This window comes from Mus musculus, chromosome 8, assembly GCF_000001635.26.
Source record: "Mus musculus strain C57BL/6J chromosome 8, GRCm38.p6 C57BL/6J".
Lineage (NCBI taxonomy): Eukaryota > Metazoa > Chordata > Mammalia > Rodentia > Muridae > Mus > Mus musculus.
The window spans coordinates 25,373,491-25,391,576 of NC_000074.6; the positions used below are offsets into that span (position 1 = coordinate 25,373,491).

At 46.2% G+C, this 18,086-nt stretch overlaps 1 long non-coding RNA gene across 1 annotated transcript in view; it reads right to left on the reverse strand.

The window, feature by feature from the left end:
• Gm39146 overlaps nt 1–16,333 on the reverse strand; it is a 36,003-nt gene extending 19,670 nt beyond the window's left edge. The window contains exons 1-3 of the long non-coding RNA XR_870260.2: nt 16,075–16,333; nt 15,205–15,647; nt 12,378–12,468 (exon numbers count right to left, since the gene is read on the reverse strand). This is a non-coding gene — a long non-coding RNA (predicted gene, 39146). The remainder of the gene's footprint in view (nt 1–12,377; nt 12,469–15,204; nt 15,648–16,074) is intronic.
• Between the last annotated feature and the right edge of the window lie 1,753 nt (nt 16,334–18,086).

Consider the following 18,086-nt stretch of genomic DNA (forward strand, 5'->3'; position numbering starts at 1 on the left):
GCTTGGGACCCAGCCAAGAGACAGAGATGGTGACAGCAACGTCGGGGATTTGGCCCTTTGTGTTATAGGTCCTTGGAAATAGACCAGGTTCTCCAGTTCAGTTTTGTAGTTCTCTCCAGCTGCAGTGCAATGAGAAAGCAAACACTGTATGAAGCACAGAGAGCGAGGGGAGACTCTGCCTAGTCCTCTGGTATATCATCCATGCTCGCTGCCCATCTGTGTAACACACTGCAACTAAGTATAGCTTACAGCCACAGATTCATCCATTTTAATGTGGTATTCGATGAGATTTTTATTAACATATAGACTCCTGTAAACATGTCCACATGAAGACATTTCCTCATTACCATAAGACTTTTTCATACAAGGGCCACTATAGACACCAACCCTACCACACACCAAACACACACCCTTTACACCACACATACACACACACCCCACATCCCCATAACCCCCCCCCCCACACACACACACACACTACACACATACCACAGACAAGGACATGAACATACACACACCAAACACCAGATACAGAAGACACATGCACACATACACACACACACACACAACATCCTTTCCCACATACATACCACAGACAAGCACAGGAACATAAACCATACTACACCATACATGCATACATACATACATACATACATACATACATACACACACACACATACACCACACTACACCACACACACACCTATGCATACACACACCACACCACACTACACCACACACACACACACACACACACACACACACACACCATACACATACCTCCTCCCAACACACCACATATACACACTACATGCAGACATATACTCACCTCGTACAACCCACCACACCCTAAGCAGACACCATTTTCTGTCACTTCTCTTAAGAGTTTACATAAATGAAAACAGGCAGCACAGGATTTTGACTTCTTCCATCTCCTAGCCTGTCCCCCATTCTGCCTTTGACTCGCTGAGCAGCACCAGGATATGCCTGCCTGTCTATCAGCTTGGCAGTTCCTACTCTCACAGTGGGCTCTTCCTAGTTTTGAGATGTTTTGAAAACGGCTCTCACGAACATTGCGTACATTGACGTCAATTTTTACTATCATTGTGGGTGAATGCCAGAAGGGGATCTACATATGTGTCCCTCTGTAGAACCCCCAGACTTTCCCAAAGTGAATGAAGTTATGTTTCTGCCTCACCAACACTTGGGTTTTGTGTGTGTGTGTGTGTGTGTGTGTGTGTGTGTGTGTGTGTGTGTGTGTGTGTGTTTAATTGTAGTGGATCTGATTTGTTTGTTTGATTGTTTTCTGTTCTTTCAGGCAGGGTCTTGCTGTGTAGACCTGACTGGCCTTGAACTCTTAATGCTCTGACCTTTGCCTCCCCCACCCCAACCCCCAAGCCCCCAGCACTGTTGCATTTTTATTTTTTTGAGGCATATTAAGTTACTTAGACTGGTCTTTAACTCACTGCGTAGCTCAGGCAGGCCTTGAACTTGGGATTCTCCTGCTTTAAGCCTCATAATAACTGGGATTACAGGCCTGACATACCAGAGCCAGCTCCGATTTTTTAATTGGGTTGTTTTCCTGTTGTCAAGTTGACTTCCTTATATATTTTGGATATTAAGCTTTTATGAGCGAAATGGTTTACAAATATTGGATTTTTATGCATCTATATATTATTATTATTCGTGGCTGTTCTGAAAAAAATAATACACTATATATCTTTACTTTTTTGTTTATTTTATTTTTTTTGAAACAGTCTTATGTAGCCAAGGCTGACCTCAAACCTGCAACCATGTAGTATATAATCTAGAATGACCTTGATTTTTGGATCCTCCTGTCTTCATCTCAATGCTGGATTACAGACCTGTCCCATCACACCTAATTATCCCCAGGGCTGGAGTGAAACTCAAGGCTCCATAGGGTTATACCCAAGGCTCTATGCCAAGCACTCTCCCAACAGAGCTACATCCCAGCCTCGATATCCTTCTATAGTATGCTTTAAGTAGACACTGGTTATAGAAGCTTTGCATTTATCCATAACTATGCTATGTGCCCGTGTATGTGTGTATGTGTGTGTGTATGTGTGTGTACAATCATATTTTCTTTTCTATAAGGCTAGGTCTACTGTCAAGAAATTTTCTTTTACCCAAAAATGTCCTGACTCTAAAAAAATATTCTTATCAGATACAGAATGCTACATTAGCATTTTTGTTTGTATGATGTCTGTTTTCAAAGCCATCTCATTTCTCTAGTCTCTGTGGTTGGTGACAAAAATCAGCCCTGAGCTTTTGTCCCCTCACACTGAACGTGTCATTTCCCTTGGCTACCTGACACACAATTCCTCCGTGACCTTCCACTGTATTACAGTTTGGATCTGAGCTGCAGGGGGTGATGTCGCAAGGTGGAACTTTGGGGAGGTGCTTGATCGCAAGGGCTCTGTGTGGATGAATTCCCTGATGGGTTCATAACTGAGTGAACCATTGGGAGCTTGAGTGACCCATATAATGAAGTGCTGAAGAAAGTATGTCCCTAGGGGCACACCCTGGAAGGTACATCACATCCCCAACCTTGCTCGCTCTCTGCATCTTGTGAGATGACACACTTCTGCCCAAGGCAGTGGCACCAAGACACTGTGGACTAAAAGTCCTAAAGCCACAAGACAGGACATGTCTGTCCTCCTATCAAGCTGCTTCCTCAGTCATGTGTCACAGCAGCAGAGCGACCCCACATGGAAGTTACCTGCATTAATCCCTTTTTTTTTTCCTTCAAGTTCTGTTATTTCTACCGGTTGTTGAGTCCAGCCAACCAAATGTTGTTGCGGTAAATCTCCAACCCCTATGGCCAGGGAAAGAACACACAACTCAGTTATAATATTTATAAGCTGCACGCCTAGATTGGGCAGATAGACCACCACCCCACTCTATTCCCCAGCTATGAGATCCCTTGCTACTTGTGGCTCCTCCAGGTCAGTGGTTCTGCTCCATTTTCCTTCTACTTCCTCTTCCTCTATCTTGTCATCTCTCTCCTCCTTCCCCTCTCTCCCTCTCTGAAACTTCCAGCCCCATCTTTCCCTTCCATTGCCTAATCTTAGGCTCTAGCCTTTATTTGACCAGTTAAATTGAAAAGGTTCACAGGTACAGTGCCCACTCTTGTTGGGGCAGCCCCTCTTGAGGAAGCAGAATTAGCATCAAAATACAAACAGCACCAGGGGGATCCACAACAAAATGTTGTTTCTCACACTGTAGTTTTTCTATTCTAAAATAGCGACTCAACACTGGGTGTGGTAGCACACACCTTTAATGCCAGCATTTGGAAGGCAGTGGCAGGTGGAACTCTGTGAGTTCGAGGCCAACCTGTGCTTCAGAGCAAGTTCCAGAACAGCCAAGGGCTACACAAAGAGAAACCCTGTCTTGAAAAACACAAAACAAAAAGCAAACAACAAAAACTCTCAACCAATCATATATATGCTATACATATATATGTATACTTATTATACATACATACATATATATATACATATATATATATATTTCTCAGCTTAGATTTCTTAATCTTTTTAAGTTGGAGTGTGGCTTATTATTATTATTTTACTTCACTGACGATGGTCAGATCTATCATGTAATAATTTTTTTTTTCAAGTATCTGATCATCTTTGGGTCATTTTCAGTTGTTTTTTCTTTTTCTCATGAATCCTTAAATTCCAGGTAAATTTGCAGTAGAGCTTAACCATTGAAAATGTTAAATTGTGGGCTGGTGAGATGGCTCAGTGGATAAGAGCACTGACTGCTCTTCCAAAGGTCCTGAGTTCAAATCCAAACAACTACATGGTGGCTCACAACCATCTGTAATGAGATCTTCCGAAGTGTCTGAAGACAGCTACATTGAACTTACATATAATAATAAATAAATCTTTGGAGTGAGTGGGGCCAGAGCAACCAGAGGTCCTGAGTTCATTTCCCAGCAACCACATGATGGCTTACAACCATCTGTACAGCTACAGTGTACTCATATACATAAAATAAATAAATAATATTTAAAAAAAAGAAAATGCTGAATTGTGACAAGTCCTGGTTCCATTGCTTTTCTCTGAATGACCATGACAGCTTGGTCTCTCACATGGCAGTCCGAGTGCTTTCTCTTAAGCTGAAACACTGTCTGGCACACGTGTGGTTCAGGAGCTGCTGAGAGGTCAGCTTGCTCCCCACTGGGGATGTGCTCCCTACTGAGAGGTAAGTGTGCTCCCTGATCAGGGATGTGCTCCCTACTGAGAAGTGTGCTCCCCATTGGTGATCTGCTCCCTACTGGGAGGTAAGTGCTCTCCTTTGGGGATGTGCTCCCTACTGAGAGGTAAGTGTGCTCCCTGATCAGGGATGTACTCCCTACTGAGAAGTGTGCTCCCCATTGGTGATATGCTCCCTACTGGGAGGTAAGTGCTCTCCTTTGGTGATGTGCTCCCTACTGGGAGGTAAGTGCTCTCCTTTGGGGATGTGCTCCCTACTGAAAGGTAAATGTGCTCCCCATCAGGGATGTGCTCTCTCTCAAGAGGTAATTGGTCCCCTTTGATGACATATCCTCTGAGAGGTTAAGTGTATTCTGCATGAGGGACGTGCTCTCTGGATAGTTTCCCTTGGGATCCTCCACTGTATCCGGCCGCCATAAGATAACTGGCTTCAACTTCCCCATTCCTAATTTCCATCAGTCCCCTTGTCACCTCCAGCATCACATCACTGGTACCTGGTACCACAAAAGAGGCCACAAAAGAGAAAACTCACTTCGTGCAGCTCCCAGCCCCTGAGGACATCTCTCCATGGTCTATCTATTACATTTGCTCTCCAGTACTTTCAGTGACTTCCCCAAATCTTTATCGGAAACATTTGTCTGGTTAGACCTCACAGTCTGTCCTTATTGGAAGCAGAAGCCTTAGGATAATCTTTTTTAATTAATTAATTAATTTATTTATTTTAGGCGGGTGAAAAGGGGGAGGGGATACGTGCAAACTATGGTCCATGCATGGACGGCAGAGGATGGCTTTTAGGAGTCAGTTTTTCCCCTCCAGCATGTGAGTCCCAGGGCAATCTTTTTAAGGATATATTACCCCACATTCATGCTTCAGTCCTATAATTATCTTACTGTTGCCCTTACAGCAAAGACTAACTGACTCACCACGATCTTCAGTTAAACCCCTGGACAGGAAATAACAGGCATTTGCACTGGTTAAAAATTCCCAGGGATGCCAGGCGGTGGTGGCACGCGCCTTTGATCCCAGCACTTGGGAGGCAAAGGCAGGCGGATCTTTGTGAGTTTTAGGCCAGCCTGGTCTACAAAGGGAATGAAGCTTTTATCTCGACAAAAAAAAAGTCTGGGGCCAAAGAACATGCAGCCACCCATGAGGAGGTAGGGTTGGTGGGTATGGCCCCTGCTAGAGCCTAAACGACTGAGCAGGGAGCCCCAGAAGGCCTGTGCTTTCTCCCTCTCTTCTACCAGGCGCCTGCTGATACCATTTTTAGATGCAAGTCAAAGCCAGAGTACCAGCGAGTCTGCAATGCTCCACCTTCTAATGTGCAAAACCCAAAGAGAAGAGCCCGCCCCTGCCTGGACTCATTCTCCTGACCCCTCCAAATAAGCAAAACACATGTCTGTCTTCTCATTCCTCACACGATCCTCTTTCATTCTCCATCTACCTCACCCTTCATGGATAATTTCCCTAGACATTTAGCCCCCTGTTGTCAGCTAAAGTCTAAATTCCCCTGGAAAGTCTTATGACTCCCCAGGCAGAATAACATCCTCACATATGTTCCCAAAACTCCAGTTCTGCTCTCTTACAACACCATCCTTGCTAGTGAGGCATTAGACCTTCATCTCAGTGAGCACTTTCACCTTCTCCAACAGTTGAAGGCTCAAGGAGGGAGCCTTCCACTCCCTCCTTGACTTAAGCACTGTGTGAGGCACCACTCAGTCACAGTGTCAGGCCAGGCTCTTGACCCAGCCAGTATTCAGTAAGTATGTGTGCCCTGACCAGTGTCTTTGCCTATCTGTATTCTTCTAGCATTGAGACTACTGTGTAGCTGGTATTCAATTGAACCAGAAACATTAATACATACATAAAAACATTTTTTAAAACTTCTACCGTATTTTAAAGTACTAAGTCCTATTAACCTGCCCACTGTGAAGTCTCCCTTCAGACCTACAATTCCACCTCGCAGGAGGCTCAAAAGTTGGGGGACATTCTGAGTTATATAGTGAGTCCCAAGCCAGCCTAGACTCCTTCATAAAACTCTGTCTCAAAAACTCTGTGATACATACAGCATTTGCTTAGCATGTACAAGGCCCTGGCCAATCTCTAGCTCCCCTCTTACCCAGTGTGGTGGTTTGACTAGGAATGGCCCCCACAGATTCATGTGTTTGAATAATTGGTCCATAGGGAGTGATGATATTAGGAGATGTGGCCTTGCTGGAGGAAGTGTGTCACTGAAGGCAAGCTTTGAGGTCTCAGATGCTCAAGCCACACCCAGTGTGGCATTCACTTCCTGCTGCCTGCTGAACCAATGCAGATGTCAGCTCCAGCACCAATTAAATGTTTTCTTACATAATAGTTGCCATGGTCACAGTGTCTCTTCACAACCCTAACTGAGCTGAGAGAGAGAGAGAGAGAGAGAGAGAGAGAGAGAGAGAAGAGATCACTCTGTTCTTAACTTGTACTGTGTCTTCTCTTTCCAAGCTGTGCTAGCTGCTCCCTACTCCTTCCCTGAACTCTCAGATTAGCCACCATGTATGTGTGTCAACATGCCACCTCCCTTCTGCCGATAGTTTCTGATCCTCCCAGGCAACTGTTCTGGCCTCAGAGTCTTCTCTGCAGCTCAGCCTGTCTGGGAGCTCTCAATCCTCTGAGAGGGACTCTCAGATTTTACTATTTACCCTGGCAGGCAATAGCCTAGTGAATCTAGTCAGCTTCAGGGACTTCCTGAAGCTATTTTGTGTTGTTTTCCTGCTTAAGGAGCTTCCCTACAGGATGGAATGTTTCAGAGGAAACTGTTACAACACACACACACACACACACACACAACATACACACCACACACATACAAACATACACACATACCACACAGGGAACTGCATCACATGTGCACTTATGCACAGAAACACATATATGCAAAAGAAATATTGAAGGTCCAGTTCCCCCATACCTCAGAATGCGGATCTTTAGAAAAAGGATGATTGCAGATATAATTAATATCTGGTCATATACTGTGGTAGGATGGGTCTTTAACTCAGTATGGCTGATATCATCATCATAAAAAGACCATGACTCCGTACATGGAAAGCACCACTAAAAGCAGAGACAGAGACTGAGCGGAGCCACAAGTGAAGGCACATACCAGAAGATGGGCAAGGAAAGATCCTGGAGGGTGATACTACATCCAAGTCAATATTTTCTGATTGGAACCAGTACCTTTTCAAATTGTGAAACAAAAGCCATGTGCTATGTGGCCTCCATAACCCTAGGAAGCTGATAGAGATGCCCAATATCTTTATCAACTTCATCTCAAGAGGCATAAAGAGTTTGACTGGGAGTCAAGAGTTGTATTTGTTATCTTTCTCTCTCTCTCTCTCTCTCTCTCTCTCTCTCTCTCTCTCTCTCTCTCTCTCTCTCCCTCTCCCTCTTTCTTCCTTCCTTTCTTTCTTTCTATCTTTCTTTCTTTCTTTCTTTCTTTCTTTCTTTCTTTCTTTCTTTCTTCCTTCCTTTCTTCCTTCCTTTCTTATTTCTGAGACAGGGTTTCTCTGTGTAGACCTGGCTGTCCTAGAACTCACTTTGTAGACCAGGCTGGCCTCGAACTCAGAAATCTGCCTGCCTCTGCCTCCCCAAGTGCTGGGATTAAAGGCGTGGGCTACCAGGCCCAGCTAGTTATTTTTCTATTGTTGCTATTAAAACACTTTGACCAAAGCAACTGATAGAAGGAAAGGTTTATTTGGGCTTATGGTTCCAGAGGGACGGGTTCTGTCATGTCAGGGATGTCAGAGGAATGGGTTCTGTCATGCCAGGGATGTTGCAGGCCTGACAGCTGGAGCTGCAGGCTGAGCTCATTTCTAAATCACAAGTGAGAATAAACTAGCAATGGCGGGTGACTTTTGACATCCCAGTGATGTACTTCCTTCAGGAAGGCCACACCTCCTAAATCAGTGTTTCTTAACCTTTCTAAGGCTTTGATCCTTTAACCCAGTTCCTCATGTTGTGGTGGCCCCAACCATAAAATTTTCTTCATTGCTACTTTATAACTCTAGTTTTGCTACGGTTATGAAACATTATGTAAATATCTGAGTTTTCAGACAGTCATAGGTGACCTCTATGAAAGGGATCAACATGCCCAAAGTGGGCAAGACCCCAGGTTGAGAACCATTGTCCTAAGTCTACCCCAAAAGTATCACCAACTGGGGGCCATGTATTCAAACATCTGAGCTTATGGGGCTTGGTCTCATTTAAACCACCCCGGGAGTCTAGTCCAGAGATGGACATCCGTCATTCCAGCTATTGAGAGGTTGAAACTAGAGTTCAGGACTCTGTCTTAACCTCCCACTACGTAAGCAAAACAAGACAGTCTAGGTCACCTTACCTTGGGACTTTTTTCTGCTTAGCCATGAGGTTGGAGTACATCCCAAAGTTTCAAAAGTAAGGACTGTCTGGTCCATGATAAAACACTGGCAGTGGTTTTCTCATGGGCGGATAGGCAAACGATGACATAATACTGTTTACTGTTAATCGTCAGTGTATAAAACGTGAGAGCAATTTTACGTCTGTGTAGTATGATATGCAAATATGGAGCACTCTGAGAAGGGTAGATTGAAATAGAACTATGGGTAAATAATAGAACAGTTGGCATATGTAGATGGAAAAAGCTGAGAGTGTGGTATGGGAAAGACTGACGTTTGTGTAAACACTGAGCTACATATTCTATTTAAAAAGAAAGAAAGAGAGAGAGCCTGGATCAGAAATACTAGAATTCTGAGGCTAAGGGCACCCATGAGAATGCATGCACACTGTGAAGGTCCACAGAGAGATTAGTAGGCAGTTTATGGAGACACAAGAGTGGTATACCAGCTTTGCATAGCTCAGGAGGGGCAAGAAGTCCTCTCACTCTTCGGAGGTATCCTCTGATTCAGCGAGTAAAGCCTTACCTGTGTCACTCGCTACCTTAGATATGATTATACTGCTGTGAAGAGACACCATAGCCATGGCAACGCTTATAAAGGAAACATTTCCTTGGGGCTGGCTTACAGTTTCAGAGGTTTAGACCATTATCATCACCACAGAAGCATGGTGGCATGCAGGCCGACACGGTGCTGAAGAAGAAGCTGAGAGTTCTACCCCGAGATTGGCAGGCAGCAGGCAGAGACTGAGACAAGGCCACACCTACTCCAACAAGACCACACCTCCTAATAATGCCACTCCTTATGGACCTTTGGGGGCCATTTTTTACTCAAACCAATACAATCTATTCTCTGGTCCCCATAGGTTTGTAGCCATATCATAATGCAAAATGCATTTCGTCCGACTTCAAAAGTCCCCATAGCCTATAACAGTCTCAGACTTGTTTAAAAGCCCAAAGGCGAAGGTCTCTTCTGAGACTCATGCAGTCTCTTAACCCTAACCCCCTGTAAAACCAAAATGAGAAAGCAGATCACATACTTCCAACATACAATGGCACAGGGTATACATTGCTGTTCCAAAAGGGAGGAGAGGGAGGCCAGTGAGGAAATTCTGAGCCAAGGCAGCACTGAAAACCAGCTGGGCAAACTCCACGCTCTGCATCTCCATGTCTGATCTCAAAATGTTCTCTTCAGATCTCTAACTCCTTTTGGTTTTGTTGACTTCCTTTTCTTGGGCTGGTTCCATTCCCCATTAGCAGTTCCGCAGCAGGTATCCCATGGCTCTGGTATCTCCAACATCTTGGGGTCTCCAAGGCAATCCAGGCTTCCCCATCCGAGATTCACACAATGGCCTCTCTGGGCCCCCCATGCAGGGACACCCCTGACACATACCTGGCCTTGGTAGCTTCTTTCATTCATGGAGGAAGACTCTATAACTCTTCCCTCTGTCCTTGGCTGTAAAGCTAGAACCACATGGTTGAAGCTACCAAGTCCTGCTGCTTGCTGGGACTGGAACATGGCACCCTCATTCAACTACATTGTCACCATCTTTCTGCTTTCAAGGGTTTCCTTCTGCCTGAGCTTGGCTGTCCTGGAACTCACTCTGTAGACCAGGCTGGCCTGGAACTCACTCTGTAGACCAGGCTGGCCTGGAACTCACTCTGTAGACCAGGCTGGCCTGGAACTCACTCTGTAGACCAGGCTGGCCTCGAACTCACTCTGTAGACCAGGCTGGCCTGGAACTCACTCTGTAGACCAGGCTGGCCTGGAACTCACTCTGTAGACCAGGCTGGCCTCGAACTCACTCTGTAGACCAGGCTGGCCTGGAACTCACTCTGTAGACCAGGCTGGCCTCGAACTCACTCTGTAGACCAGGCTGGCCTCGAACTCAGAGATCCGCCTGCCTCTGCCCTCAGAGTGCTGGGATTAAAGGCGTGCATCTCCATGTTTGGCCCTAAGCTTTTCTTTAATTTCTTTTTACTTTTGCTTAATTTCTTTTCTCAGTTTGGAAGCTTAGCTGGGCAGGGTCTTGCCTGAGGTCACTGCTCCCTTTATTCAACATTGTAACGTTGTAACATGGGGATTTTCTTTAATCTGTTTATTTCCTTTTAGCTCCATTCCACTTCCTGGTACCTCATTTCTCCTCAAAATTGTAGATTTTGTATTTTTTTCTTCTTCTTCAGCTTTCTCCTTTCACTATAAATTTGCACAAGCGCGACCACTAATAATTGCACAACAAAATTGGTATTAGGTTGTTGTGAGATTTCTCTGCCAATACAATTAATCCAAACGCTTCAATTTAGCTTCAAGAAGGTTGGTTTTTTTGTTGTTGTTGTTTTTTTGGGTTTTTTTTTTTTTTTTTTTTTTTTTTTGAACCAGGGCTAAAGCTGTCGTATCCTTCACCAAAACATCAGAAGAACATTCTCTAGGCCACTTACTAACATTTTTCTCCTCTGAAACCTCTTGAACCAGATCCCCACAGTTCAAATCACCCTCAGCACCACAGTCTTCCACTGTTTCTACTAGGATGGGCCATTAAACCTGGCCTAAAACGGTCAACTGCTTTTCTAATTCAAAATTCCAAAGTTCACATTCCTTCAAACAAAAGCATGGTCAGGCCTATCACAGCAATACACCATTCCTGGTACCAACCTCTATCTTAGGCTTTTATTGTTCTGAAGACACACCATGACCACAGCATCTCTTATAAAGGAAAGCATCTAACTGGGGCTGGCTTACACTTCAGGGGTTTAGTCCTTTATCATCATGGTAAGAGGCATGGTGGTTTGCAGGCAGACGTGGTGCTGAGAGTCCTGTATCTGGATCCAAAAGCACCAGGAAGAGATTGAGACATGCTTCCTCCAACACCACCACACCTACACCAACAAGGTGACACCTCCTAATAGTGCCACTCCCTATGGGCCTATAAGGACCATTTTTATTCAAACTACCATAGTCACCATTTTGACAGGACATGTTAAACTTCCATGATGAAAGGGTAGGTCTTAAAACACAAACCACTCCCCCTATCAAGAAGCACGTGGGAACAGTTTCAGTGAAAAGCAGAAATATGTTCCTGCTTTTATACTAGGTATAACAGAAGGTCACTTTTGACCACGAGCGGCTGGTGAATACATCTCGGAAAACTAAGGAGCATAAAGATGCCTGAGTTATAGTCTCATACTACCCTTGGCTCTAGAAGACACCAGGGACTCATCTCCAAGGCTTGCGCTGGATGTCTGCCTGTTCCTATAGAAACCAGTGCTTTGGAGAGATGCCCCTTCCATTGTGGAATGCCTCTCAGCATTGTAAGGGTTCTTCTGTGTGAGCTGCAATCTTCCTCGTGGAACTTAGGGCCTTTGACTCTCAAGCCATTCACTGCTCTGGCCCCTGCTTTTTGGATCAGGCAAGGTTTTTGGTTTTTGTTTGTTTGCTTGCTTGCTTGCTTGTTTTTGTTTTTTATTCATGTTTGTCACAGGAAAGAGCCAGACCCAGGAAGGTTAACTGGCAGAGAAGACATGACTGATCATCATAGAACTTCCTGCTGAGCTGTTCTGTTTTGTTCATTTTCTGACTGACCTCTGAGGTCTGCAGAAACCAAAAGCCTCCCACTGCCTCCTTCCCCTAGCACGGGCATGTCTTCTAAGGCATGCGTGTGGGTCAGCTTTCCATGGCTGTAACAAATGCTGGAGATACATCAAGTTATTAAGAGAAAAGGCTTGTTTTGACTTACAGTGATGGAGGCTGCAGTCCATAATTGGGCAGCCATGTTGATTACTTTAGGACCCTCGCCGGAGTCGGGAGAATCCGATCATAGAGGGAGCCTATGGCCAAGCAGGAACCAAAAGAGAAAAGATGAGTGTCTCACCAACAAACCCTTCTGGGGGCATGACTCTACCAGTCCTACTCCTTACATATAGTTCCTGTCATCCCAACACCACCAGTCTAGAGACCCCTGTGTACCTTTAACACGGGGGTCTTTGAGTGATTTTGACAGTCTAATGTGTAGCATCATGTTTCATATCTGTCTACCCCACAGCCTGTGGCTGCATGGATGACTGTGAATATGGCCCAACAAAGAAACCTTCAACCTATTTAAAGCATGAGCAATGTTTTATCTATTTTTAAAAACCCTATTGTAAGAGTCTTGATCACAAACATTGTAGATGACAATGTTAGGTCACGTGGTGACAAAGGTTGACAGGCCATGCTTGGCTGTGCCTGTTTCCCGTTCCCCAGTAATCCTAGAGCAAAGCCTGGTTGTCAAACTTACCTACTGTATGGCTTCTATCCATTGTTAGCCCTGGCTTAGTGAGCTCTGAATCACCACCCATTGCTTGTCATTCTGAATCCAGAAGCTCTGAGAGAGAAGCCTTATCCTGCTAATAGGCACACAAATCTTTTTATCTCTAGTCTAAATATCGCCAGTTCCCTCCGCTGCCCTCAAAGGCCTGGCCTCTAAATCACCACCATCCACTGCTGTGGCCTCCTGAAGTGGCTTCATCCTTATCCATGGACCATCCATCCATACAGCAATCTAGATGCGTTTCTTCTGTTGCTCCACATTTACTCTTTCAGCAGCCACAAGACACTCAACTAAATTCCTAAATTCAGTTTGTATCCCCTTAAGATAATAGGTAATTTGTTTGTTAGCTTGTTCTGTTGTTGGTTTGGTTTTGGTTTGTTTTTTGTTGTTTGTTTGTTTGTTCATTTGTTTGAGAAGGAGTTTCTCTATGTAGCCCTGGCTGCCCTAAAACTTGCTATGTAGATTAGGCTGGCCTTGAACTCTGACTCAGAGAAATCCACCTGCCTCTAGGTCCTGAGTGCTGGGATTAAAGATATGTAACACCAAGACCGGCTAAAGTGGATAATTTTAAGCTAAAATTTTAACTCTCTGATGTTGGTGTGGCTTGCCTGCTCACTCACCTCCTCTTTCTCTGAATACCTCATGCAAGATCACCAGGAGCCTCCGCCTCAACGAGGCTTTGCCTAGCCTCTCTCTCTGTCTCTCTCTCTGTCTCTGTCTCTGTCTCTCTCTCTCTCTCTCTCTTTTATGTATATGGGTACACTGTAGCTGAAGAGATAGTTGTGAGCCTTCATGTAGTTGGGGAATTGAATTTTTAGGACCCCCTGCTCACTCTGAGCCAAAGATTTATTATTATACATAAGTACACTGTAGCTGTCTTCAGACGCACCAGAAGAGGGTGTCAGATCTCATTATGGGTGGTTGTGAGCCACCATGTGGTTGCTGGGATTTGAACTCAGGACCTTTGGAAGAACAGTCGGTGCTCTTACCTGCTGAGCCATCTCGCCAGCCCTATGTTCCCTTCTCTAGAACCCCCCAGCCTCTCAGCTGCATGGTTCTCTGCAGCAGTTAGCCCCAGTTGAGATGCCATCTATAGCTTTACCTAGTTATCTTTTTAAACGCTGTCTTCTCTAACTAGAATATAAGCTCAAGATAAGAACTTCCAGCAGTTTACACACACACAAGTACTTATGGGAGTCTACACAGATACACATGGGTACATGTACATTGCACACACACACACACACACACAAGCACTTATGGGAGTCTACACAGATATACATGGGTACATGTACATTGCACACACACACAAGCACACACAGGCATCCACATAGATTCACTTGGGTACATACATGTACATGTGCATAACATAGACACCGATGTAGACATACACACAGACATTGGTGCTCTTGATATGGGCATCTGGCCAAGATAGCATCAAAATCAAGATTCTCTCTTCTTAGACTCCTGAGTAGCTGGGATGACCCAACACACACACACACACCAACCTCATGGCTATTGGAACTGTAGTACATAGAAGATTTCCTGACATACAGTAGGCACCTGGTGAATATTTTTTGGCTCAATGAATGATAAAATCTAGGCATACTAGTTAACCTGACATGACCATAACAAAAACCACAGGCCAGGAGGTTTAAACGACAGAAATATATTTTTCTTACAATTCTAGGAGCTAGAGAGTACAACGTCTGAGTCTGGTGGGGTCTGGCTCGAGTTTGGGGGCTCCTTTTCTGGCTTCCTTCTGGTGGAGGTTTTCTCACCGTGCACACAAGGCACTTACTTAGCAAGTGTGCTCAGAGAGGAAAAGGCAACCCTAGATGGCCAATTCATTAGAGGGAGATAAAGAACAGCTCCAACAGTCTTGATATACAGTCCCTTGGCCTGTTACTTTGGGCCTAACGTGGCATCATGACGGTTATGTGTGGTAGCATAGGAAGGTTTAACTTATGGCACCGAGAAGGGGGTTGGGTAACACCCCCACCCACCCACCCACCGTGGCCTAACTTCCTAGGTCACCTTCTAGTAGAGCCTACCTTCCTAAAGGTTCCGGGGGCTGGAGACCAATCCTTTGTCAGCTGGGCCTCCAGAGACCATTCAAAACCCAGAATGCCTGCCAGTGCTTCAGCTATGACTCAGGAGAGACATGATTCCCCCAATAGGTGCAATAACCCATGGCTCAAACCGCTGGTGGGAGAAAAGTACGGCCCCGATGCTGAGGCAATTGTCTGCTCACCTCTGAGAGAGACTCAAGTCAGGGCTACCAATCACACGTTAGGACCAGACTCTGTGAGGGGAGCACACATCGCCCCAGTTCTCCATCCCGTGTGGTCTCACCTCCAGGTATCAGGATCAGAGACTTCCCTTCCAAGGATTCCCACGTGTCTGGCAGGCCCTGGACAAGTGGGCATAGTAGCCAGTGCTCAGGGGTCCACTTGGCAGAGATCCATCGCTGACCTGTCAACCTAAGCTCACCCAGTGAGAAGCCAGGCTGTGCTCCTCGGGTACTGACAATAGGCTGGCAGGTCAGGCTGACTCTTCATGTAACATTCGCAGAAAATTAAGTGCTGGCAATGTGTGTGGGATGGACTCCAAGGTGACAAGGGCTCCGAGAGTGCGTGGGAGAAACCGACAAGGAAGCCGTGGGATTCAAGTCACGTCTAGCAGGATGTGTGGGCCCTAGACAAGAAGAGGGGAGGGAAGAGGGCATTGTGGGTAATGACAAGGGATGGGGTGGTAACAGTACCTTAAGAGTAAGTCACATCAACCCAGGTCGCTGGGACCGCGACAGAGTGGTGGGGGGCGGGGGAGGGGGGAAGGCAGCGTTCATGCAAAGGATGAGCTGCTATTAAGGTGCAGTGTCTTTGCAGGGGTGAAACGCTTCGTTCTGCCCTCTATCCTCCCTTCCTACTGGATGCCATGGCCGAGGAGCAAAGAGCCGGCGCCTCCATGGTTTCTGGCTATCTTCCCGAGAGCATTTGCTAGCAGCAGACCTTTGATTTTTGCACACAGAGCAAGCAGCTTCTTAGCTTTTCGCACTGTTTTCCCTGCCAGGCTTTTTCTCTCATCAGTGTCCAGTTCTTGGGTAGAAGAGCCCCCTACTTACTGCCTTGAGCAGGGCCCAAGCTTCCTGGGCTCTGAGGTTCAGTGCGCATTTGTTGGGGAGAATTGCCAGCAAGCAGGTCTTTTTCTTTCTTCAGCCTGACAAGAACTCAGGCAGCCGCACTGAGCATTTGTGTCACACAAAAGGCCAGCTCAGCCCTTCTCCCTGCCAAGCCGTGTTCCCAGCGGTTGGAGTGTGTGGGTGTCCTCTGCACTCAGGATAAGTCCAGCAGTAGCCAGGCCTGAGCCCATGCAGACCCGCAGGAGCCAATTTCCATCCCCAGGGAAGCAAGGGGAGGCAGTACCCTTGGTTCTCCAGTCCCCACCTACCAGGCCTCCAAACCCCACTGAGCGCTTTGCAACTGAACAGGACAGTGGGGACCCAGGCCTGGGCTAAGTCGAAGGGAGGCAGTGACAAAGACAGGAGACCCCAGAGAAAACGGGGGGGGGGGGCGCGGGAGGGGGGAGCAGTGTAATAATCATAACACATTTATTGACAGAACTTCAGGCCTTGAGAGTACCCCATCCCTACCACCGTTACCATGACGACCATCCTCAGCCACGTCACACATATGATCAACAGACTGCTGAGACCAGACTCAAATGGACATTGTTTAGAGAGGCTAATGATGGGCTAAGGCTATAGCTCAGTTGGCAGCACACTGGATCCCTAGCACGGCATAAACCAGGCATGGTGGTTGGTGCCTATAATTTCAACGGGAGTAACAGAAGTCTAAAATTATCTTCGGCTAAGTAGTGAGTTTAAGACTAGCCTGATCACATGAGCCCTTATCACAAAAACATTCAAACAAGTAAATAAAGACAGTAAGTATCACCCTCTGGACAGTGCACATGGAAAAGGCACGGAGTGAGTTGTTATCTGGGGCAATGTAGCCTCCCCTCCCCAGCCTGTAACCTGTTTGCTCAGGGGTAGAGCTTGCTGCTCAATCGTTCTGCCACGCCCACTGCTGGAGCCTGCCGCTTTGCTGTTCCGGAGCCATACACATGGTCACCTTGCTACTGGACCTCAAGATGATTTGGCGGAGAATTGGGCCCCTCTCCCTCCTTCATAACTGAGTGTCGGAATAGTAAAATTGAGCTTTGATCAGAATGACTGTCTTAGCTACATCTTCCTCTCGTGCCGCCTAGCCCCTCTTTTCTTCCAGGTTTCCAAGATGCCTTTCCAGACTAGAACCCAGACATGTGAGCCGCTGGTCGGACACAACAGGGCAACATGAATTTGGGATTGGGAATCAAGAATGTCTAATGTGCAGATACCCCCACCCCTTAAATATGTACAAGACAACTGTTTGTCATCCCTTGGGCTTCCTCTTTGCCCACGTGAATCCTACCCACACCACAAGCATATCTATATGGAAAGTGTTCTATCCCTATCCACGTTATAGAGGTAGGGATCTTGAAGGTTGCCACATATGACAGCTGGGTACTGCTATTCCTACCGTGATACTTTGGGGGTTGCTAGAGAAGGGGATTCCCACCCCTGAGTTTGCTGGATGCCTGGACATCTAAAAACAACTTGATTGGTTGTGAGGGGGACGGCAAAAGGAATGGTAGGGACAGACAGATCCCTACTGGGATATGAGACCATCAAAAGTGTTTCTCTAACAGTTGGATCAAAGCCTAAGGACCAGTAGCAGGCTCAGACTTCCACAGGCCCCCGTGGAGAAAAGCAAGGGATCCCCATTTGTTGCGGGTGTCATTAAAGGGTATGGCTAGCCGGGCAGGGCCTCAGAAGGCAGGGTCTGTAGCTGAGCAGCTGGTAAGTAAGACCCAGGAGTTCACATTTAATTAGAATTCCTGCCTAGGATGAAGGTTTGCGGCTGCCAGCCCAGGCCTTGAGTCATTGGTCATGGCCCATAAAGGCCACACACAAGTCACAGTACAGAGCTTGCTTTCCTGTGCTAGGGGGTCTTAGAAGCCTCTGTGATCCCCATTTGCAACCCTGGATGCCCCAGGACTCCACCAAAAGCCTCTCTCGAAAGGCCACATAAGCAG